General features: G+C 41.4%; 1 protein-coding gene across 2 annotated transcripts in view; it reads right to left on the reverse strand.

Moving 5' to 3' along the window:
* dusp8a (dual specificity phosphatase 8a) overlaps positions 1–23,885 on the reverse strand; it is a 90,410-nt gene that overhangs the window by 31,933 nt on the left and 34,592 nt on the right. The window lies entirely within an intron of this gene.

Below are 23,885 nucleotides of genomic sequence, written 5' to 3' on the forward strand. Positions count from 1 at the left end.
CGGTAAGAGTTGCTGTACGGGGTAATTTTTATTTTTATTTTTTGAAAAATATCATTACATCGAGCAATCTGGGGAGAGAAACCAAAGACTTGTGTCGGACGGATTGAAGAAAACACTTGCGTTCGTGCACATTTCATTCTAACTGCCTGTTAACTGCCAGTATGTTCTTGCGCTTGAAAGAGCACTGATAATGTTTTAACTCTCAAAAACCTGCAGAGAATAACAGGATATATGTCACCAAAAAACCCCAAAACAGTCCATTACAGAACCTCGGGGAATAGGACTGTGATCATCTCAAAATGTGAGGAGACCATATTCTTCACAGTTCGGGGGATCAGGCACAAGCTAGTAGAAAGTGATCAGCTTTGACCAACCACTTCTAGTTTTCTCATTCTTAACAAACCTTATTTCACCATTTTTAGTGAGGGTGTAGTCAAGTCCCTGCGCTAAGGAAATAGCTGCCGAACCTGGCCAGTGTTGTTTATAATTCTGCTTGAATCATGCTCATCCTGTGCGCATTTCAGTCCAGTGAGCACACTACTGCTGTCGCCAAAGAGGAAGCACAATGATTCAGTAAACATTTGCTCCTTACTCAGAAAATGAAAAAAACTGCCACAAAAGATCAATTCTCTTTTTTAACCACTGCTTTGCTCAGGCAATGAACTTTCAATTCCAGAAATTACATGATGACAATGCTGTCAGACCAGTAGGGTATTTTTAAGGGAAAAAAGGTCTGTTTGAGAGCCATTCTGCAAGACAATGTTTGTAACGAGGCTTTCTGGAAGCATAGCTTTGAAGGAAACAAACAATAACATAGCTTTGTTGTCTCCAACAGTGATCTATATGTGTGAAGAGAGGGATTTAACTGCAGGGAATACAATGGCTACACCTAGTTAAAAAGTGATTTAGTCGCCAATTATGTAAGATACTAAATTGAAGCTTCTGTCAAGATAACATTTTCTTTTGTCAAGACCTAGCAATGGCCCTGAGCAATCTCTGTACAGGCCCTCAAGCCATTAGAGAGACAATGGTGCTGAGCATCCTTCACAAAAGCCAATGTGCGCATGCTGGAAAATTATAAAGACTCTAACGAAGGCTGTGGGATCAAAGAATTCCTCACAGAGGTGAGGGAGCACAGTGTGGTGATGCCTGTTTCGCATGTTCTCAAATGCCGTAGAAGATTCAGATGAAGCAAGAAAAAAGAAAACTTCAGTTTTACACTAAAGAGTATGATGGTTAATGCTGAACATTTGTCCAGCATTCCTGAATTTCAAGGATGTCAGGGTTTTTTTTCTGAACACCTCAGGAAACCACACCTTCCTTCAGCCTGATCGTTTACAGAAGGATAAAAAGAACCACCTAACCATACAAGGTGAGGTGAACAAGGGGTATTTGTATTCCTCAGAAAGAGCCATTTCCCCCCCTATACCTGCTTCCCTCATTACTGAGGATGGGCAAATGTTCAGATGACCATCTACAATACAAGGCGACAAACACCGCTGCTCTGTGAGAGAGGGGACTCAGGCAATTTTAGGGGAAAGCATTCGAAGGTTTATTTATACACTGTGCTCCAAGTCCAGCAGGAATGCAAGAGCTCAGTGGATCAGGAAGGGAGGTGGTCGTGGGGAGTGTGTATGTGAGTGTTGGGGGGTGGGGGGGTGAGGATGAGCTAACGGGAATTGTTGATTATTTGAAATTGTGACAAAGTCTGCATTCTTACACAGGCCCTGGACTGTACTGGCAATCCAAATTTAGCAGCATCGGGATGGAAACTTTCAGCTCTTTATCAGGAAATGAGTGCTGGGTTGCGTCACGGGCAACGCCAGCGAGGAGAGCTGGGAAGATTCCTGCGGAGGGAGAGCACAACTCTTCCAGCAGTGCTGCTCTAGAAAGCCTGCAAAGCACTAGCACCTCTTTGGGAGGTTTTGAGCATCACTGCAGACTGGTCATTCTGCTGCACAGAGCTGGAAAAAGGCAGCTCTTTCCTTACATTAAAAACCAACAAACCAATGCTTAACTCCATCATAACGTTATTTTTTCAGAGGTATAGTCCAAAGGCCATGATATCCTGTTTATGTTTTTAAATGATAATGGGGAATGTGCACAAAGAAATCTCACCCCACAATAGAGTACAGTATTACATTACGATACTCATTCTTGCACATTAAACTACGAATTAGACATTAGAAATCAGGTGACATCTCCGTTAAAGAGCACTGCACAAAATATACTGTTCTGTAAATGGACTGTTGCCCACAGGAATGTTCATTTCAGTGTGACTCTCTGTCCTCCAATTCAGAAAACAGCCAACTGGTGTTTGCAATGATGGACATCCTAAGGTTCTTTATATCTGGTAGTTTGATCATAGTGACACATACTGTCCAGGTTAATGAGTGTCCCTAAATGAACTCCTGGTATTCATGTATTAGTGAATGTCCCTATGTGTCCTGTGGGCATGGTTGCACCTTGCACCCTGTGCTCTGTACTCTGTGAGGCAAAAAAGATTTGCTCTTCATATTACAGACAGACAAATGAGACTGATGAGGAGGCTGGGATTAATGACTTTTTAAAAACAGCATTCAACAAACTTTTTTGGACTGAATGCATAAAAGCATGTCCTGATGGAAAAGGTGTGTTTCAGTACTGCTTTCAAAGATAACACCACTCTGCCACTGGCAAACTGTAGCCAGCAATTTCCACTGAGGAAAAATACTAAAATAAAATCCAAAATCTGTGTCAAATGCAAACTGAAAAAAACAAAAAAAAAATTATGAAAGCAAAGCCATGAAATAACCAAGGTGTTAGAAATGCTTTTGCTTAATTTTGCTACTGTCGTGCTAGACAGGGCATGCATGATACATGCCAGCAATTTTGTTTATTCTTGTTATCTTGTTAGAGGGAAAGAGGAGAACGTGGAGAGGGAGAGATGGTAATCAGGGTCTTCTGGTTGCTAACTCCCAGAGTGCAGCTGTCAGGGAGATTCTCTGCTCCATTTTGAGATGGCATGATAATTGTGTTGTGTTACCGCAGTAACCGGACCAGAAGGAGCACTCAACATCGTGCAAGAATGCCACACATGCACTGTTAAATCCCAGAGACGCAGTTCTATTTCAGTTAGCAGCGAGAAATCAGAATATTGCCTTTCAAGTTCTGGCTCCGGGACAGTTTTCTTTTTTGTTCTCTTGAAGTCATTCCAGCTCCAGGGATGGCTGAGATGAGATGCACTGTCTCATTTTCCTCTCCTGTCAGGCTTATTAGGAAAGCGTTTACAAGGATAAAGTCATTTATTTTCAAGCTCAATTAGACACACAGCCCATCAATGCAGGACCTGTTCAGCTTGCAGCCCAGAAACTTAAAGAAGAGCAGAAATCCCAGAAGTCACAGTCGCTATAATTAGCTTATTTTCTTTGGCGAGATCTTACCTGCCACTTCCTGCTCACAGAAAACGAAGTTACTTTTTTTTAGCTAGGTGCTCTCGAAAACACAGAAAAAGAACAGTCTTGGGAAACAATAAAGGGTGAAACAGACAGGTTTGGCAGCATTATGGATTGTAATTTTTAACATATAATACATGATTATGATTTGGGTGCAACATTACTGCACACATGAAACCTCTTCGCAAGGAAACATGAAATGTCCTGACAAGTACAAATCAATGTGGGCAGCCATCCTGCAGGCACTTATGAAGGCTATTTGAGTTCTGAAACACATGTGAGGGAATCTTTGTGTTACAGAGCTGAGGAAGGCACAACATAGCATTCAAAGTATCTAGTTTAATCGGTATTTGATTTGCAGCAGTTAGCATAGCACATGTCTGAAAGGTTCAATTTAAAAAATTGTATCTCAAGACTGCTTAATGCACAAGTCTGAGTGAGTCAGTGCAACACATTCATCTAAAGCTAAAAAACCCTGTAAATAGAACCAAACACAAAGGTATTTCGGACCACACCAGTCTACTTTAGGAAGTTCTACCACTTCCCAGCTCCTAATGAATAAACATGAACACATATGTGAGCACATCACCTTGTGTAATCATGGTTTAGGAGAACAAACACTAGCCAAAGACTAATCATGACAATAAACGTACTTAAAATATCACCAGGGTAGAATTCTGCTTTTCCAGCAAGGAGGATATCAGATGTCTAGAACACTGCACGACTGCCCCCTTCTCAAGTCACACTGGACCACCATGAGCTGCAGAGCCATTTCCAAAGTGGCTGATTAAAAGATCATCACCAGGGCTCTTCAGACCAAACCTGCTCACTCGCAGCTGACCACTCCTGCCCAGGCAGTCTTTTCACTTCTGACCGCATCAGGCTAGGAGACCAAACACCTGCAACCCAAAGGAATGCCCTGACCATACCAAAGCACAGCAGTGGAATGCAACATAATGTGCTGTGTAAATACCTACTACAGTGGACTATGTATTAGAAGAAATGACTGAAAAGACCTTTTCTCACTAATTGTTCAGTTTGGCGCAGAGGCCAGTTAATCGAGCCCCCTGCCTTCACTGAAGTAGCTCTGCTAACAAATTGAGTTCTTCTGTACATATGCTCATGCCAAAGCAGAAAAACCATTTACGATTTCTCCTTAGTCTTGGGGGGAAAGCAGAGAGAAGGAACATTAAAACAAGCTGCAAAGACTGCAAGAAAGCAGGCGGGGAAGTGGGTTACAAGCAAACCGCCTCCCGAACCTGTCTGGCTGAACAAAACAGCAGCACTGACAAACGAGATGCCTGGCCAGTCCACAGCTGTCAGTCCTGGTTTATCTCGGCCACGAGGCCCCTTTAAGACAGCAGAGGTTAGAGAACAGTCAGCTCTCTTCCAGAGAGAGCAGAAAGAATGCTGGAGGATAACGTCATGCCAGAGTCATTTGGCACTGTCAGCCCTCACAAGCTTATTTTCATCGCCTTAAAAAAAAACACATGAGGAGAGGCCTAAAAACAAGATACAGGCCTATGAACTGCAGTGTTTTTTGCTGCCAGGGGCAGGCAGAAGCAAAACCCAGGTCACCCTGTAAGACAGACACATCACCGCTGCTGGGATCATGCATGACAACTCTGTATGTGCCCCAGGCGCAGATAGTCAGCTCTGTCTTCCTCTTCTTGATTCCTGAAGTCCAGAAAGGTGAAACTGGAGTTCACTGTGTCATACTTTCACTGTTTGCACAACAAAGTAAAGTTTGGTATTGTCATTAATTTTGCCATCTATAATCGTCCCCGGTGTTCAATGATCTAATTCTTCTCATTAACTCATTCTTTCACTCTTATTTTTTTATATTCTTCAAAATATTTCAACCCTGCAACTCTGGATTCTTGCAGCTTATCTACTTAACATAGTATCGCAGGACATTTGGTTTTTAAACTGTCTAATACAAACAAGCAATTATACACTTAACCATAAGGTATGATTTTTGTCAATACATTGATGATTTAAAGTTCACAGGTAACTAAGCTAAAATACCGTAACTATAATTCATGGTTCTTCGTCTCAGTTCTTGTTTATCATGGTTCTTGTATTGGAGAGAAGATGTGTTTAGAAATCTGTTCTTTATTTGACTGGTGGTATAACATTCTTTTACCCAAAAACATGGCTTTAGAAAGTTAGAGAAAATTTTCCTGCAACTTCAATTCACAGAATTTGTGTTCTCTCCATCTTAATTGATTGGTTGCTGTTTGGCTATTGGTCCAGATATTTGCACTACAGTGGGGGTGAAAACTGGAGCACTTTAAGTCTAACTGAGGTTTGTTTCCGTTTCAAGTCCAATTCAGTGATAAAGATGCTTAAATAAACAGCTCAGAAATGACACTTTCTTTCCGTCTTACTCTCCACAGAATTACTGTAAGCAAGAGGTAAGAAGAGGTTTTAGCTACATGACATAAAACTGTAATTGTGGTTACTAGCTTTAAAATAGAAAGAAGAAGATGGAAACTGCAGGCGTTGCGATGGGACCTGGTATGAAGGAGGGTTGATGCTGGAGTGTTCCTGGCTTGGAGACACATTTATAACAAGCAGGGACGAACAGAGCAACTCGCAGATCGCTCACACGTCCCGTATCAAGCTTGAATCAGCAGCAGTCCAAGTGGACTCCAGCTTGGGCTTGTAAATTCTCTTGCTCTCAGATCAGAGGATGATAAAAAAAGAAAAATGAGAGATTGATATCTTGGCAGCTGGGGAACAACACCCCCCAACTGCAAAGATGGAAAGGATCAGCACAAGAAGATGAGACAAAGCTCCAACTCTCACCTGCATCCTATCTTCTCTCTCAGTCCCAAGACCTTTACAAAGAATGGCTAGAATTAGGGACCTGTATACACATACATACAGTACTGCTGTTGGAGCATGCAGTACACGGGCTGGATCAAAAAACAGGCTGATGTATTTTACTGTAGGGGGGTTATGTTGGGCCGATGAGATCAGTACTGGAGCCTATCTAATTATACTCCACATGCAAAAATGTCCTTTGTCATACAGCGGCATACCCTCTTTTTCCTAAACCTCCTTCAGGTCAAATGTATAATTTTATTTTCTTCTACATTGGCACTGCATTTTCTAACTCAAAGCCACCCTCAGCTTGATTTTCGCATGCTGTTTGTAAGTGCAAAAAATTATTAATTTCTCCAAATAGCCCCTTCCTGATGGCACCATGAAACTTTCACAAATCCTGTAAAAAAGGAGAAAGTGAGGAACAGCTGGCAGTGATGGGCAAAAGAATCAATGGGCTGAGGCCTCTGACTGTATTCCTGGTTTCAGAATTGTTGTCTCAGCTGTGGACAGACGGGAAGACCACTTTTTCTGACAGTGATGCTGTGTAAAGCACACGGACCTAAGCTATTCTCTCCCAGTCTCTTTTGCCGGACACACAGCTTGAATCATTTGCGTTCACACTGTGCATCATTTTCATGTTAATGTTAACCGAATGGAAGCTTTCAGGAAATTTAGGACCACCTACTGGAGCAGGAGAGCAAGCACTAATTCCAAAGCACATTTTTATTGTCACCATTAATAAGGAGATTATACCACTTGTCTGGAATTTTTATTCAGGGTGCTTTACAGAGATTACTACGAACGACAAATCCTGGTTCCAATGTACACAGCTGGGTTTGCTGGAAAACTCTGGGCAACAGCAGGAACCTTCCATTCTGAGATTTGAACCCATGGCCTCTGACTGCACCAGGGTGCTCTTGTCAGGAGTCCAGAGCCCAAACCGCTACCCCTCACTGCCTGTACCATGAAGTAGCAGGGCAGAGTTTATCTACGATCAATTGTGAGTGATCTACAGTGAACAAATATTTGCGGCAGGAAAGCCAGACAAAAAAGTCTGCCTCATTCTACCAGCACCATCTTTTAGGAAGAACGCAACCTTTGCACAAAAAGTCAAACACCTAAGTGCATGCAAATCAAAGTACACTTTCAGCTCTTTTCTAGACTGACACTTTTTGTTTGTTGTTCCATGCTTGAATTAAAACAGCAGCATGGCATGAAATGCTTCTGTGATCTTCTGTCGAAACAGTTGAGTGGCACCACGAAGCATGAATATTCCACCTCTGACCACTAGAGGGAAAAGTATTTTGGATTGCCTTGTTTACAGCCGTGAAAACTAAAATTCATTCTAAAATGTTTCAGATCATTGGATAGATATTCTGAATATCCTTAGGTTAAGGCTACAGTAGTTTTATTTTTAAATAACAAAAACATACAGGTGCTCAATTCTTTACATTCTTCAAAAATAAGATTCAGATCTCAATAGCTAAAATACAATTAAGTGTTCCAATTTAGGAATCATTGCAAACATAACTATGGTCTTTTAGTGCATAAAAAAAGTAATAAGTGGAATCACTGGGCAGAAGACATGTTTGAGAAGCAGAGATTCAAAGCATTGACTTAAAAAAAACTGTTTTTAAGCTCAAGCAATCACATAGTGTTACAGCGGCATCTGTAATAATTACACGTAAAAAAAACAGAAATCATCCTTTCTGTTCCAGTCACGTTAAGGATCACTGAAAGACAGGTTTTAATGTTTTAGCCAGACAACACAGATGAGTCAAGACATCTGACCTCCTCACTCTGCATCATCAAAATGGGAAACAAGAAGAAGATGAGCAATTACAAGCAAGATAAGATGGCTTGTTTATCCAGGGACTGTAGAACATGCCTATAAATAGCCCCATTATCAATTCTGCCTCCAGAAGGGCTCGATTCACAATAATGGTAGCAGGGGTCTCTTGGGTAGTTACCTCACGTCTTCTCAATGAGATTATTGATCTCCTGTTTTTCCCTGGCCGTAATGGATCTCAGGACAGAGAGGTGGTGGTGAATGAGGGGGTGGCTGAGGGTCTAACCGCAGCTTTCTGAGCACATTACAATTGCATCAGTCTTTCAGGGTAAAAAAACCATGTCCGCTCACACCGTGGCACCTAGTGTGCAAAACCGCTGAGGTCATGCGGGCGGTGATGTCACAGTGCAGCGTCACAAGGAGCGCCACGCTGCAGGAGGCGTGCTGTCTCTCAGATGTGGCATCTCTGATCCGCAGCGCCACACCTCTCCTGCATGCTGGACCCCAGCTGCTGCTGAGTTAATACATATCAAGGTAAAAAAGCAATAGTGCAGATACCACGGAGAATGTACGATTGACCTAATCCACAAACCATTTACTTAAGCTGGACGCGATGCTTTTTTCTTTCTTTTTGACAACTCCTAAATGCCCACTGTTTCGTTTGTCTCATTCACTAAAATAAACGCACTTGCCAAGCTTATTATTTCACACAGCGTTTCAAGATGCAGTGTTGCTAGTTTTTTGAAAGCCAAGAAAAGCAAAGTTGTGCGCACGCTTTAGTTTACAACAGCATGTTTGAAAGCTATTTCCTTGATATTCTCTCTGCAGCTTTTTGGAGTTAATGATTCTTGAATAGATCATGAAAACGTATTAGCCAAATTGTTTTAATCCCAGATAGCAAATACAACTGCCCATTGCATAGCACTTTTATCCACTACAGGTTTTCCAAACTGAGGTGATGAGATATCATCTCATGGGAAGCTGGATATTTCAAGATTTCTACCACAGAATGCAATGGTAAGAAATCTTCCCAGATGGATATGCAAATTCAAAAGAACATTACATTTTACTTTCTTGTGCTCCTGCTGTATAATTTATAAGAGACCTTGAAACCTAATCAAACTCCTCTATACAGGGTGTATTATCTATGGAACTGTACTGACACTGACATGTACTAATTACGTGAAGTAACATCACATTATTAATGAATGTTTTTAGAGTGACAGAATTACACATTGACTGTAGATTGATTGTTAGCATTATTTTCATTGATCATGACAGGGTACGATACACTCAAGTGATTTTGACTGTTGACATAGGCATTAAACCACCTCATTAGAAAGAGAGGTGATTATTCACAGCTGTTGAGGTGGTTTAGGATGTTGAATATCACATCTTTTAAAAATCCATCATGAAAAACAGAGAAGAACTGATATGGCCCCGCTTAACAAAAGAGCAATGCCTTTGCGACATCAGTATGTTCAAGGCTGGACTAAACCAGGGCACTGTTGTGATATTAATATTACTCTTAGCTGATATTACAGTCAAACTCAGCCCAGTAATGACAGACCAAGATCTGGAAGGTCACCAGTCACAACACCTGGTCAAGATGGACATATCAGCGTGCTCCTTCTTTGTGATCACTTTCACTCTGTCACTTCTGCTGCATCAGAAACAACAGATCACCACACTGATCAAGTTCTGAGACCTCTTTTGCAGCCCCACATGTGGGCTCATCCTGCAAAACAACATTTTCAGCAGTAAAAAGCATGTTTTCATGCTACTTATGCAACAGCAGCGTTCCTGGAAGATAAGCCCATCGAACACTTGGATGATCTGGGATGACACGAGGCACCTAGGTCTCAGAGACCAGTGAACAAGCATGTGGGTGGTATGAGAGGAATAGGACGGACTCCCACAAGACAGCATCTGTAACCTGGTGCAAAGCAGGTGCTCCTTGTATTGTCTCCACAAGAGGCCACACAGGCTGCCAGCCTGTGAATTTCACAATAAAGCCTTGTGTTAATCAGCAGGACGAACTTTCCTATGCCATGTCCATTCAACAAAATATCAGTACACCAGCTACAGAAGAGCAATGTGTCATTTTCCTCTTCACAACTGAGTTTTTTTTTGACAGTTATAAGTGAAGTCTCTTTGGATGTTTAGTATGAACAGAGAGAGACAAAACTCTGTCCTAATGCTTCTTAGATGCCTATGTGCCATTTGCACACAATTTCACTGTTCTGCTCAGAAGCACGGGTAGAAACTACAGACATCTGCAGAACCCATAATGAGGGTTCTTCTAATTACTGATGCTGTCTCCTTCAGCAGCTTGTCATAAGCCTTTAGCTTTCCAAGTGAACCATACACTCTCAGAACAGATGCAATGAACATCAGACGATTCCCTGCAGACAAGCTTCGGGGCAGGAGAAAAGTTTCCTGCCTTTGGCTGATGAGACTGCTGCAGCAGGATTCGGTCAAGGCTGCTCACCAGCACTGCAGCCACGGAGCCACATCATGGTGTGGTCCGCCATGCCAAAAGATAAGGTGTGCTACCCGAGAATTCACTGCTATCTCGATTCCATGGCGGTGACGCTACTTTCTGTTCTAGGGCAAATGCCAATAAACAATGATACACACAGCTCATCAGTACTTTTAAGGTGCTCTGAATAAAAGCATTCGCTAAACAAAAATTATTATTATGGAAGCAATAACACTGTCTACTTCTCCAAGTTCCATTGCCCTGACCTCCACAAGGCAGCCCTAATAGTGCAACCCCACAGAATCCGAGATAATTATATGTAATTATATTGTCATACTGGGCATGACCAGTTATATAACCCCACAGAGGAATGAAGCTGCACAGGAATTGGGTGAACTTTTATGAACTCATGCACACTGCCAGTACAATACTTTTGTGAATTAACCTGATCAGAAATTACAAAACAATACATGCATCTTTCAGGTTGACCTTACACTAGGCTTGCAACATGATTTTGAATACCAAGAACAAGATACTGTATAAGAAGAAACAGTCAAGCACGATTCCTCAGAATGGAATCCATTTTGCTGTCTTTTGAGTAAAACCCAAGGCTAAAAAGTAGCTGTGGCAAAAGCTCTGTGAATGCACTCCTGAGCAAGGAAACAGTTTCAGAACCAGAGCCTGCATTGTCACCATGCCTGCCCTTCATCAAAGTTCAATCTCTGCTCCAAATCTGTGATTAAACTTTCAATTTTGTGTTTTGTTTTCCAAATTAATCTTCACAAAGTGTAACGTGTCTTATAGAATGGGTTCAGAAGAGGTTCCAGAGGAAATGAGATTAGGGATTATGGGTCAAAATGTGGCACAGGCTCTGTGGCGTTAATTCTGGCATCACTGCAGGGAAGGGAGAAGACTGCGGTCCCTTTTAATCGCAGGATGCTCCAGTGAGCCTGCCTGCTTCAGTAATCCTGGAAAAAACAGCAACAGATGGCCTGCAGCCTGTGCTTGGAGACATTGATAAAGCCAGACAGGACATGTACAGTGATCTGTTCCTGCTTTCCTCCTGGTTTTCAAACACTGGGTTAGAAAGTTCCTGTTTTCCCAGTGATTCCCAGTGAATCACCGTGTAGACACCCAGATAGAAATAACAGAGAAGAAATTACCCAGCCACGGCCTATTTTCTGAAAGGATTAAAGTTGTTTCAATAGCGCAGAGCAAGAAATAAATATGATAATGGCACGACAAGCTACAGAACTGCTCCTGGAAATACAAAGTGCTTTTGGGCAACCCATTCATTGCTGGATCATATTGTTCCTCTTTCCTTTCCTGGATGTGTATATGCAGTCAATAGGTGCCGCACTGACCCACATTACATCCCACACATTGTACAGCGGCTCATTTGCCGTTTCAATGATTCATACGAATACAGTGCACACAGATGTTCAAACAGATAGATGTACAGTATACCAGGTGCAGGGATATCTCAGGGATATGGTATCTTTTAGCATCATGCAGTGGCTGTGAATTATGGGAATGTAAACATGATGATTGATTGATCAATTGGCCAGAGCAGAAGGTGTCCCTCCTTGTCTATAGGAAGTCATTCCATATGGACACGCTGAACCACTATTGCAGCTCTTCATCGCAATTAATAGAAAATAGAAAATAACTAGGTTGGCATTCATACTGCTGAGCAAACAGCATCATAGTTTGTACCCTGGCTGCCGAGACACACCATACCAACAGAGCAAAGTAAATCTGTTTTCACCTTGCAGAATGGAAACAGATGTCAGGTTGAATTACACTGGTTTGTGAAAGTCCCCCTGAAACAGCTCTTTACATGGTGAAGTCTTGGCCTTATTTTTTCTGTGACCTAAAAATAAGGTCTGGGAGCTTCCTAGTCTCTCCAAGAAAATCATCCACTCTTATCACAGGGGACACATCTTTTTCATTTTCTGTGTAGGTTATCCCTGCTGAGCTCAACATTTGGGACAACATTTTCTATAACAATTTACAAAATATGGATTATAGAGCTAGGATATAAACCTCTCTTTCCTTAATACCAGGTCTATTTCAGCTGTGATTTAAAAAGTGGCACAGCTGCACCTCTGCGATCTGTCTTATGTGTTGCAGAGTGAATGTACTGGTTGTTTGCAACTGAGTGAAAAAGAGTGTGCTGTGTCTAGGAACACACACTGCATCATCCCCTATCACATTCTGATCTGCAAACGGGACAGACAGTGAAAGGCTTCTGTGTTTACCACTGCTTCCATTATGCGGACCCCATTATGCTTTGGGAAGATCACCTTGGGCAATCCACTGCAATCACTGGGCTTTTATAACTCAGAAATGTTCATTTATACACTGGTCATGGTCATGTATAGCTGCTTTCATTTATGCTTAAGAAAATGCACATATTTTTTACTCTCACAAAAACATTGAAAATGCAAAGCCAGTGTAATGTGCACTATAATTGTTGAGCACGACAAGGTTTAGACTATAAGGGCCTCTAGCAGAGAACTGAATAAAAACCTAACCCAGCTATTCAGGCCTGTCCTGAGAGAAATATCAAACCCAAACCGGACACATTCACAAACCATCTGCATCGCTGTCTTGGTTTTGCACTTGCTGTCCATAAGAATGAGAACACTGTACCACACTCCAGCACGTGAACGTGGCCCTTGGTTAAGTTCGCCGACATCTTTAACTTAGCTGGACTTCACCTGACTCCTTTCTATTGGTTTGGTACAAACGAACAGAAGAGGATGCTCTGTAGTCTTTATTCAGCTGGAATAAAAAAAGAGAAAAATCTAAAAACACAAATTAAAAACAACTGTAAAGTTAAGTTTACTAAACGTGTTCCAGAAAAGGACTGCCGTAAAGAGTTTAAAGGTTAAGTAAGAAAATGCTGCTGCTGTCTTATTTATCGTGACAATGTGATTAACTATGCACGGTTTGTAGCGTTGTTAATAGTCAGTGCCCTGCTATGGCTTTTCTGTTCTTTTTTGTTTCATTTACTGCACTGTGCGTGTGAGAGAGGAGCCGGCACTAATTTAATTGGAAAAATGTAAGAGGAAAAGCCCACATGGAAACATAGCCCAGATATGAAGTCATCGCCGCTCTTAATGAACTCGTAAATCAAGTTGGATATGAAGTTGGTAGATTGTGTCACGGGTTCCTAGCGTTCTGAGGATGATTAATCTGATAATCAGACTTCTCGAAACAGCAAGAGGCAAGGCAAACGACGCAGAGCCAGGCAAGTGTGCATCTGTGGTGAGTTGTTGTGCACAGACAAGGCGGAGTAATAATGACTCCCACTGAAACGCTACAGTTCAACTGAGGTTAAACTCACAATTTGTTCACGGCATATCCACAGTCCCCGGGGCATTAAGAAATTAAAGAAAATTACACTTGACATTCCATTTTCATCTCCTTTCTTCCTTGCAAGAAAATCCTGATTCCTAATTGCAGATAGAAGCCCACTCGCCTACAGAATCAAGGCTTCAGAATTCTCTGCAGGCTATCCTTGGCAATTTGGCAATCCCCTGGCAAGTGAGAATCCAAGGCTCATCACCCACAGCGCCTCTAGGTGACAGCCTGCTACATCCACAGAAAACAAATCCTTTCTTTTTTCACCCATTTTGAACAGTTACACCAACTTCTAACCATACAAAATCCACTAGCTTTACTTGTGACTTGTGTGTTTCCAAAGTGACTTGTGTGTGTCCCCATTTAAACAGCTGGATATTTTGCCTTGAACAGTGAAGTGCCTTGATCAGCCCGGGAGTTGCACCCACAACCTTCTAATTACAAGCCCAGGGCCTTAACCACTCCTCTACACAGCTGCCAAGTTCAATAGTCTTCTAAGAACATTAAAAGCTAGAAGCTTGAATGTCCTACAGGAGTTCTCTGAAACTGGCCCTTCCAGACATATTTCCTATAACTTCATGTTCCATTCCTTTGATCATTAAGACCTTCCCCTCACTAACTGGGCCACTCTTGTGATACACATTTCTTGCAGCAAAGCATCTTTCTACTCTTGTGTAATAAAGCTATTGCCACACTGATCTGTTTATTTGTGTCACCTTATTCTGTTCTCAGCAGGAGGGCACACAATCTGCTCTTGGTCTGGGGTTTGTCTGAAAAGGGCAGGGAGAAACCTGTCTGCTCCAAACTGCCTTTCATTCAAATGAAAGGCGTAACAAAACAATCTTCTCCTGGGGGCAACGTCCTGTAATAGGACATTCGCAAAAGCAAAACCCCACCAGCTGAGAACCTAATTGTTTTCAAGACAAGGAAGCAGAGGAGTGTAATCTCATATCTTCTCAAGGATTTGCCCTGCCACAAAACAACTGGAGTTTCCTGAAAGCACACTTTCAAGCCTAAATGCATAGTCTCCAGTTTCATTAATCTACGTGGAATTTCTCAAAAGCTCTGATAAATTCCAACTTTTATCCCTACATCATAGAGAGATGAAGAGAAAGCCTGAAGGTTCTGCTGTGCAGTTCTGCTGCACACTTAACACGCTGCACATACTGTGCAACTGGAATTAATGTCTGAGAGACCTCTGGGGGCAGGATGTTGTACTGCCACACAGGCAGCAGAGAGGGGCTGTTTGCCAGATGGATGGATTTGAAAAGGGTTGGAGGGCAAAACTGATGCTTTGCACAACAAAGTTCTCAAGGCTCGCCTACAGCAACGAAATGCCCTTTGCTGGAGAAGGAAGGGAGAAGAAAACGATTAAAAAAAAATTAAAATAGGAATTAGAAATCCAAGTGGTCTGCAAGGCAACATGAATCATCCCATGAGGAAATTGGGTGCAGAGGCTGACTGCGCAACACACTAACACTCAAACAGAAAAACAAGAACAACAAAAGAAGAACTAATTAGGCCGACGTCAGATAGTTGGCATCCTATGCCCATAAATCAAAGTGACTGGCTCCTGCTGTTTTGTATGAAGGATTGTTAATGGCGCTGTGGCGACTGCCCGCCCCCCGTTTGATAACATCTGCCAGCCTGGTGTCTACTGTTGACCACAAAAGCTGGGAGAAATACTGTAAGCAGCTCTCTGAAACAGTGATGGGCTTCACGGCCTGACAGCCCGACTGGGTTGATCCAGGTTAACAGCGTTGAGCGTTGAGGGCTGCAGATTACCCATGGTTCATCACTGGAGAATGACAGTTTAGAATCGCGGATGGAAAAGGCTTACTGCACCTTGACAAGCATCTGAAGCCACTGACAGAGATCTGGATACTGCTGGACACAGTACTTTAGGATCACAGTGTCACATCAGTTCATAAAAAGAAATTTTATGAACGCTACAGCAAACTGGTCTTACAGTATATCACAAACACTAAGAGTTCCTGAGAGGCTTTTCTGGGAAACCCAAAAAATTGTTAATCCCTTGACTTGAATTTGAATCCTCCTGACAGGAGCTCTTGACCTGCTGGTCAGCTTTTAATTTAGCTGTACTATTATTTCTGAGCATATTAAACGTTGGATTGATTTTGCTTTGAAAGTGGAAGAACTCATGGAGAAGAAGGCCCCATTGAGCCAAAATGGTTGAAACGTCCTGTGCTAGATCATTGTAATATGATCTGAAAAAAAATGATCAACGGGCTTTTAAATTTAAGAAACTGACCATATTTTGAACATGCAAAATGTTAAGTCAAAAGCAGAACAACTGTCAATAATAGTATATTGCATCTAGATTCATTTAAACTCATTACTTAGCTATTGTGGGAATTTTTGCGGTCAAAGTTATCAGATGCAACCTGGCAACGAACAGCATGGTTTTCATCATTACCCCAAACCAGACACCAAAAGATATGTGTTCCAGGTAGAAATGTCAGCCACTTTTCACAAATCAATTTAAAAAAAAGAAGTCAGAGGGACACATACTTAAAGCTGGAAAGTGCATTCATGTACGAATGGCACACTCATTTAAATAATTTGCCCTTTGATTATATTCTTTTACAATAGAAAGGAAAAGGTCTCTAATTTCAATTTTTCTCCCTGCAAACTAGAAACAGACCTAATTTCCAGCCTGCTCACTGAAACGGAATAAGAATCCCAAAGCAATCCCATTGCTCACAGGTCCATTGTAGGGAAGACTGCTAACAGGGGCTTGTCGGTTTCCTCAAATGATACAAATGACCTTCAAGATGAACTCCACAGAAAATAAAGTAACTATAACTGTCGAGCAGAGGCCATTCAGTACATCTCGCTGGTAATTAGGAGTTAATCAAGCCGGGGAGATTATCTGTATGTTTCCTGAAAACTGCCAGGGTCTCGGCATCACAGCAAGACTGGGTAGTTTGTTTTCACATTCCCCCAGTCCTGAGAAATTGTGAATACTGAAAAAAAAAACACTGAGTCATTGTCACTACACAACATGATATGAGTAAGTGCACCACACTGCTGAAAGCTGATCCTTTGATTATAATCTCGGCTCAGTAAGCTATTGGCTCCCTCTAATGTACACTGTAGTTTACTGCATGAAGAGGTAGTGCAGATTTGTACAAGACTCAATTTTGTTCTTAAAAAGAGACAAAACTGCGTCAATTCTTATCCTTCAGCATGTAGGTTCTTAGTTGATCTCCACTTGTACGTTGGCTCCTATTTGCTGTTGAGTGATTATTCAAGCCAAAAAAAAGTATTCTCTCAAGGCTGAGTGTCAGCCCAAGGAAAATGGAGGAGCGGGAAGGTGGGAACATTTATTGGCGTCATGCAGGGTTCATTACAAAGCAGTCCCTCACTGAGCTTTAAAAGATCAAGCTGCTCTGAGTTCCGTCCTCACCTCAATAACTGAACTCAGAAAGACTATATCAGAAATGTATCCTACACGAATGACACCCTTCTTCACCCTGCACTACTACTGGGGAATTGTTTAATTCTACTTCAGTGACAATCATAGAGTATCAAAAAAGCTTCAGTTATCAAGAAACATCAAAAGCCAATTTCATGACAAGAATGGCCAGACAAGAGATGACATAGAGCTATCAAAACAGATTTTCATATGATCTCTTCAAGACAGTGTGTGCTTTGTGTTTACTTCTGTAATGGGACAGCTGCACACGTGCATTTTCAGTTTGAAATATGAGCACAAATACTGATGCTTCTCAGAAGGGTGTTGAAAAATACTTAGTGTGTGATCCAGGTGGATGCTGCACACTGGTGGTGGCGGAGGGGAGTCCTCATTATCTGTAAAGCGCTTTGAGTGGAGCTGTCCAGAAAAGCGCTATATAAGTGTAAGCAATTAATTAAGCAATTATACTTGATAGATATAGACAGTTGATAAGTCACTAAAAGCACCAATAAAAGTTTCTTTTTCTGAAAATGAAAAGTGTCACAGGGCCTAGGTAACAGCAGCAGTTTGGAGCCCAGTGAATTCCTCAAGCGGTGCCGTGGTTGGGCAGTGAGACGCAGTGCTCTGGAACTTCTATCTCAGAGTTGATGTGACACAGGTGACAAATCTAAGAGGCTTAATTTCAAAGCCCAGGGATGCTGATGGAAAATGTAATCAGAGATTCCTAGAAACTGCATTTCTGTAACACTGATAAAAAAAAACATTTTGAGCTTAACATATTTGGAGCATGATGCTTCCTTAAATAGATTAAGGTTGTTACAGATGTGAATGCCTGAGCATTTTAAAAACTGCTTTCTTCTTATTCTTCTTAAATTATCAATGCCTCACCAACCCCAGCAAATCTAATGAACTGACTTTACGGATGTGATATAAAAGAGGAAGGGTTTTCATTAAGCCAGATTGCAGTATTGCTAATACAGACTATTAGTAGAGGAAAAACTGTACTGTTTTGACCTATTGAGCTTACACCCACCATTATACTGTAGATTCTGGTTTAGTCTTTGCTTTAATATTACTATTATTATTATGGTTTCAGAGGAGCCCATAATTCAATAAATTGCACTTGCTATATTAAAAAAAACATATCATGTTAAAATATAAGCTTATAAAATTTTGCTTGCCTACTGCAATTCACTGCAGGAGCTACCGCCTCATACTGAACATAATGCTGTAAAATAATAGCATTAAAAAAATCTCTGCAAAGCCTGTCTAGAATTAGCCACATGTCTGGAGCTCCATTTTCCATTGCAAAAACACAGAAAAAAATAAACTGTTGAATGATAAGGCACAAGCCATAAAAATGTCACTGTTTCGATCCCAACTAAGACTAATCAATCCTGAACAGCAAAATGAATCTGAAATAAAGTGTCCAGATGTTTCCATATCTAGCAAATTTGTCTTTTCCTGTTGCTCCTTGTAGGAGTAATGTAGTAAAATGACATACATCAGAAAACATATATACGAGTTTACGCAAGCTTTACCTTTTTCTGTGCAACAAGGATCTTCACAGCCATTGTCATTAACATCACAGTCAGTATCATTAACAGTTCTCAGCTTCAGTCTCAATCTGCACTCAAGTTCTTAGTCCTTTTCGCTAGAGGTGAAATACAGCAGTAAAAAACAATCACCTTATGAAGAGTGATGGATTTACTTATCAGGAAAAGTGTGTTTTTTCCTATCTTCTTTCAACAAAACAAGACAAAGAATGCTTGGAGGAGGTGGTTTCCCACCAGGTGACAGAATGTGTAACCAATTCTGTGGAGACATGTTTTACTCTTTCCAAACCGGGTCTAAATGGTTATAACTGGTGTTGAGTGAGACGAATCACAGCTCAACACATGCCAAAACACTTCTTACTTCACTCCACTTATCAGCACACGTACTGCCAACCCATTCAATTTCAAGACCACCTTTCTGGTCAAACAATGGTGTAGCTGAAGCACACAGAGATCTGACTCAGGGCACTTTTGAGTCTAAAAACCTATTTAATCAATAAGTGTGTTATTCTTGTCAGCTTTATGTAAGCAGCTACCATGTGCAGATACCAGCACATCAGCTTTGTGAAAATACACAAATTCAGCTTAGAACAAACTCAAATAGAGGGACAGTAAAGAATAACAAAGGATTCATGGCTGAAGATCTCCAAACTGTGAGCAAGTGAACAGTTTGATTAAAAAAGGTTTGGTCCAGGATGTCTTTCTTAAACTCCATACTTTAGGAATCTGGCTCGATCAGCACACGGTGGACGAAAGCTGGCACTCAAAATGGTCGGTTTGGGTGCAGGCTTGAGCTGGAGGTTAGAGTATCCAACAATGAGTTACACAGCTGATGGGTCTTACAAGTTTGTGAAATTAATGCCAAGTTTTACCAGAACAACCGAGAAGGGCTGTGCCAGTTTCATTACTGAACCAAGGCTGTTTGACCAACTGGGCCAGCCTTATTAAAATAAGCACTAGGAAAAAGATCACTGTTCACAGCCCGGGACACAGGCAAATTAAGGGAAAATGCATATGGGCAGAACAACTTCAAATAATAAAACGGTAAAAGCCCCAAACTATAGATAGGGCACTGTCTGCAACGTCTGAGCTTAAAAAAAGGCCAGAAAGCAAAGCACACTTAAAAAAGCACTTTGTTGTTGAAGAGTGTGCTGTGGTCTGTGAGATTAAACAGTGTTAGGAACATAAGAAAGGTTACTAATGAGAGGAGGCCATTTGTCCCATCCAGTCTGTATATAACTATTAGTAGCTAATAGATCTGAGGATCTCACCAAGCCATTTCTTGAAAGAAGCCAGGGTATCAGCCGAGACAAGGAAATATTGTCTTGGAACTATGCTTCGTTTAGCCCTGTTTTTCAATTACGGCCTTACGGGTAATAATAGTGCTGATAACAGTGGCCCAGCTTGACTCTTACCAATTAAAAACAGAACCTTTTTACCTTTTTGAGCACATAATGGGCACAGGGAAATAAACTGTATGTCAATGGTGGCAATAATGTTAACTATCACCCTGTACAGTTCCCCCGGAAGCACATGCCTGACTAATAATGCCAACAGTTTGTCAATCCCATTAGCAATTAGTGATGTAATTACCACAGAAATCAGGACCCATGTGTACTTTTGGCAGTCCAAATACTGGGATTCATGTGTGAGGCCAGAGATTAAACATCTTATTCTGCTGGGAACAATGTGAACTGTCTAGTGTGCTAATTTTCACCGAGGGGTTCAACTACCAATTAGCTCCGAAGCAAGATAACGATACAAAGCCTTTCTTTTTAATTACAGGGGTGGCTGATCAGTGATGGCTTCTCAATTTAAATTTGATTTCAGGAGTCGGTTCTTTTCGTCTGCCTAACGGACCAAAACACAGAAGTATAGAGTACTGTCCATTCACTGCTCTTCAGGCTGACAGGTACAAATTGGTACACTACCAGCCTCTGCACCAGAGTTACTTCTGCAGTTTTTTAAGCTAACTCTTTTACCGGTTTCGGTTATTAGACTGCAAGGAAAGGGCTCATAATCAGCCTCACCTGGTTTCCAAGAGATTTTTCATGTCACAGCTCTAAAATAAATGAAAGACCTGTTCTGTTAAAAAAGAAAGTGGAAATGTTGTTCTTTTGAAGAGAAAAATACCTGTTAGTTCCATCTCTCTGTTCCAGAATGAAAAATAGGACCCAATTCTCTCTCTCTCTCTGTTTCTCGAAACACTGTTAAGATTCTAAAAATAATTCTATGGCTTAAAAACAGCATTTTTTAAACAAAACGGCTTCCAATCCATTAAGCAAACATGAAACTACCCAGAACGTAGCAAGGATTGCTTTATTAATCTGACCTCCCTGGAAACACAACTCACAAAACTTTTATTGCGAAACTACAGAAATGCGTAAAATATTCTTTTTGTATGCAAGGGTGATTTTGCTGTCCTTTTCAAAATCTTCCCAACGGTTTCAAATCGTGCCTCTCCAGAGAAAGCTCCCTTCTTCTGTGATGGGGAGGAGAGCGAGGCCTGGCAGGCGAGCAGCTGGTCTCCATGTCACTGACCTTGCTGTCCTGGAGGCTTAACGGCTGCAAGTCTTCCGCTGGCCTGGTTGTGGAGTGAGGGGGACACAGACACAGAACAAGAGGGGCGAAATTGAGGAGTGGGGGGGCAAGTATTCCAGGCACACTCGTTCATGTTTATACATTTCCTTCTGTTCAGTTATCTGGGAAAACATGTCCTGTCGTGCTGTTAAGTTAACAGGGTTAATGTAGGGTGGGCATTTGTTATTTTCATTGAAAAATGTGAAACGGATTGAAGCCTTCTCCCTGTTATTCACTCTCAAGGGAACCTCGCACTTAGTCGAACCAGAAAAAAATAATTTACCGGTGAAGTTCTCTTTTGAAAGTGTAATGTGTTCAGTTTTCTGGGACCATGCTAAGGTACAGTAGGCATTATGAATCCTGGGTGTTTGTCCCCTGAGATGGCTGCATAACTGCCAGACAAATGAATCATGTTGCACAGGCTGAACTACAGTATGAAAGGACACAGAAAGAACATATACAATGTCTAGAGGGTAATTATTCATTCCTTGCCTTTTTTAGCGATTGCTGTCTCTACTGTAATGAGTGTGCTGAAATGCATGCCTGTTTTGGGATGTGACTAAACAGGACTATCTTGCTACTACACATATTTGTTTTTGAACAAGCCCTTAGAATTAAAGAGAAATTAATTCTTTGTTTGTTTGGAAAATTCAGAACCGCATGATCTTTGTGGCTCTGCAATGGCATTTCTTTTAAATCATGCCATTATCTAACAAGGTCAAAAGAATTCATTCTAAGAATGCAGTTGAACCATAGGACACAAGTGGAAACTACATGGAAGGACTTTTAAAACCTGGAAAAAGAGGCACTTCATCATACAGAGGGTTGTGGGGAGAATGAGCAAAGCTACCCAGCCGTGTCGTTGAAGTGGATCTCCTGCCTTCGTCAAGAAATGTCTGGACAGATCCTTGGAACAGTTAACTACTAACAATCCGACAGACTGATGGGCCGAATGGCTCCTCTGGGTTTGCAGCCATTATGTTTTTACAGGAGAATCAGCAAACACTGCAGAAGCAGCAAAGAGATTCAGAAAGAGGCAGACAAAGTTCACTATTGGGCAAACACCAGGGAGATAACCTTGTCCTGTCCTTGGCTGCACTGCACAATGACTCATGATTTCTTTACTTCCTGCACGCTGTTTCACTAGTCTGCTAAAAAGAGGAGCAAAGGATCCATACGCTGTCAAGAAATCACCTCTAAGCTCTACTAATTGTAAACAGCAATATGCCAGTTTACCACCTAGTTACTGACACTTGGAAGCCAGTATTTTTATTGTGTGAGACATGAAATGATAACACACTATTATCTGACAACTGTAATGTCCCAAGGTGACCTACAGACGCCAGAACACCTCTTTTGATGTTTTGTACTCTAGTTATTTCCTCTCTTTGTCACTTTCGTGGAAGAGATCGAACAGCACATCTCGAAGACAGAATTTAAAGTTCTTGCAGCCTCTACGCAGGCAATACTTTTCCTGGCAAAGGCTAGAGGCTAATCCTTTCAGGGGGTCAAAGCTGCTAATATGATAGGAATAAAAAAAATACAGGTAAAGGAATTGCAGGACGGGAAAGTTTTGTATTTTTCTTTTCATAAATTGCTGTCACTTTAAACAGTGTACAAACAATTTACATGTTCTGTGACATATTTGAATATATATTAATGATATATTAATATATCTTCATATGTACATTATGCAACAAGTATTTTTGTTGGCATAAAATGCAATAGAAATAATTGTCAGGTAAAGGAAAAATATTTTGCCAACGTGAAAACTACAGGGGTTCCACATCTGAGCGGCTCATTTTCCCGGGCCATGACGGGGTGCTTCATAACTTGTGACTTTCACCAGCCTGACCGTCAGGACATTGTCTATCACCTGTGCTGTCTGGCAGCACACAGCACACTGCTGGCCTCACGTGCTGCTCCCTCTCTTCCCTTCTGCAGAGGAATTCAATGATTTCATCCCAGCATGACTGATTATCCTCATTCCAGTGAGCACACAGCTCTTGGTTACTCAATGTGCTCTATCAGACCCCCCTCCAGGTCCTGTTCTGTGCTGACAGACACACACCCTCCTGCACACACACAGCATAATTCAAGCAGTCTGTTGTATAGGCAGCCCCATTACACACTGTTTATACAAGGAATAAAGGCATTACTACAGACAGTCTATAATCATCACATTCTGAAGCAATGATTACAATGTGTCAGCGCTCAGCCACTCATCCTTTTACAGTTGTAGGTTAGGTTGTAAAATTATTAGGAGTAATATCTGACAAAAGCTTTGCCTGATATTTTAACAGTTATGCTATTATTTTGGGCCTGATGGGAAAATGTGCTAACATTTGCGATTACAGTCCCTCCTTTCAACCTTAGCAGTTACTCACAGAAGGAATGTCAGAAA

The sequence above is a fragment of the Atractosteus spatula genome, chromosome 16, assembly GCF_055471065.1.
Source record: "Atractosteus spatula isolate fAtrSpa1 chromosome 16, fAtrSpa1.hap1, whole genome shotgun sequence".
NCBI classification, from domain to species: Eukaryota; Metazoa; Chordata; class Actinopteri; order Semionotiformes; family Lepisosteidae; genus Atractosteus; species Atractosteus spatula.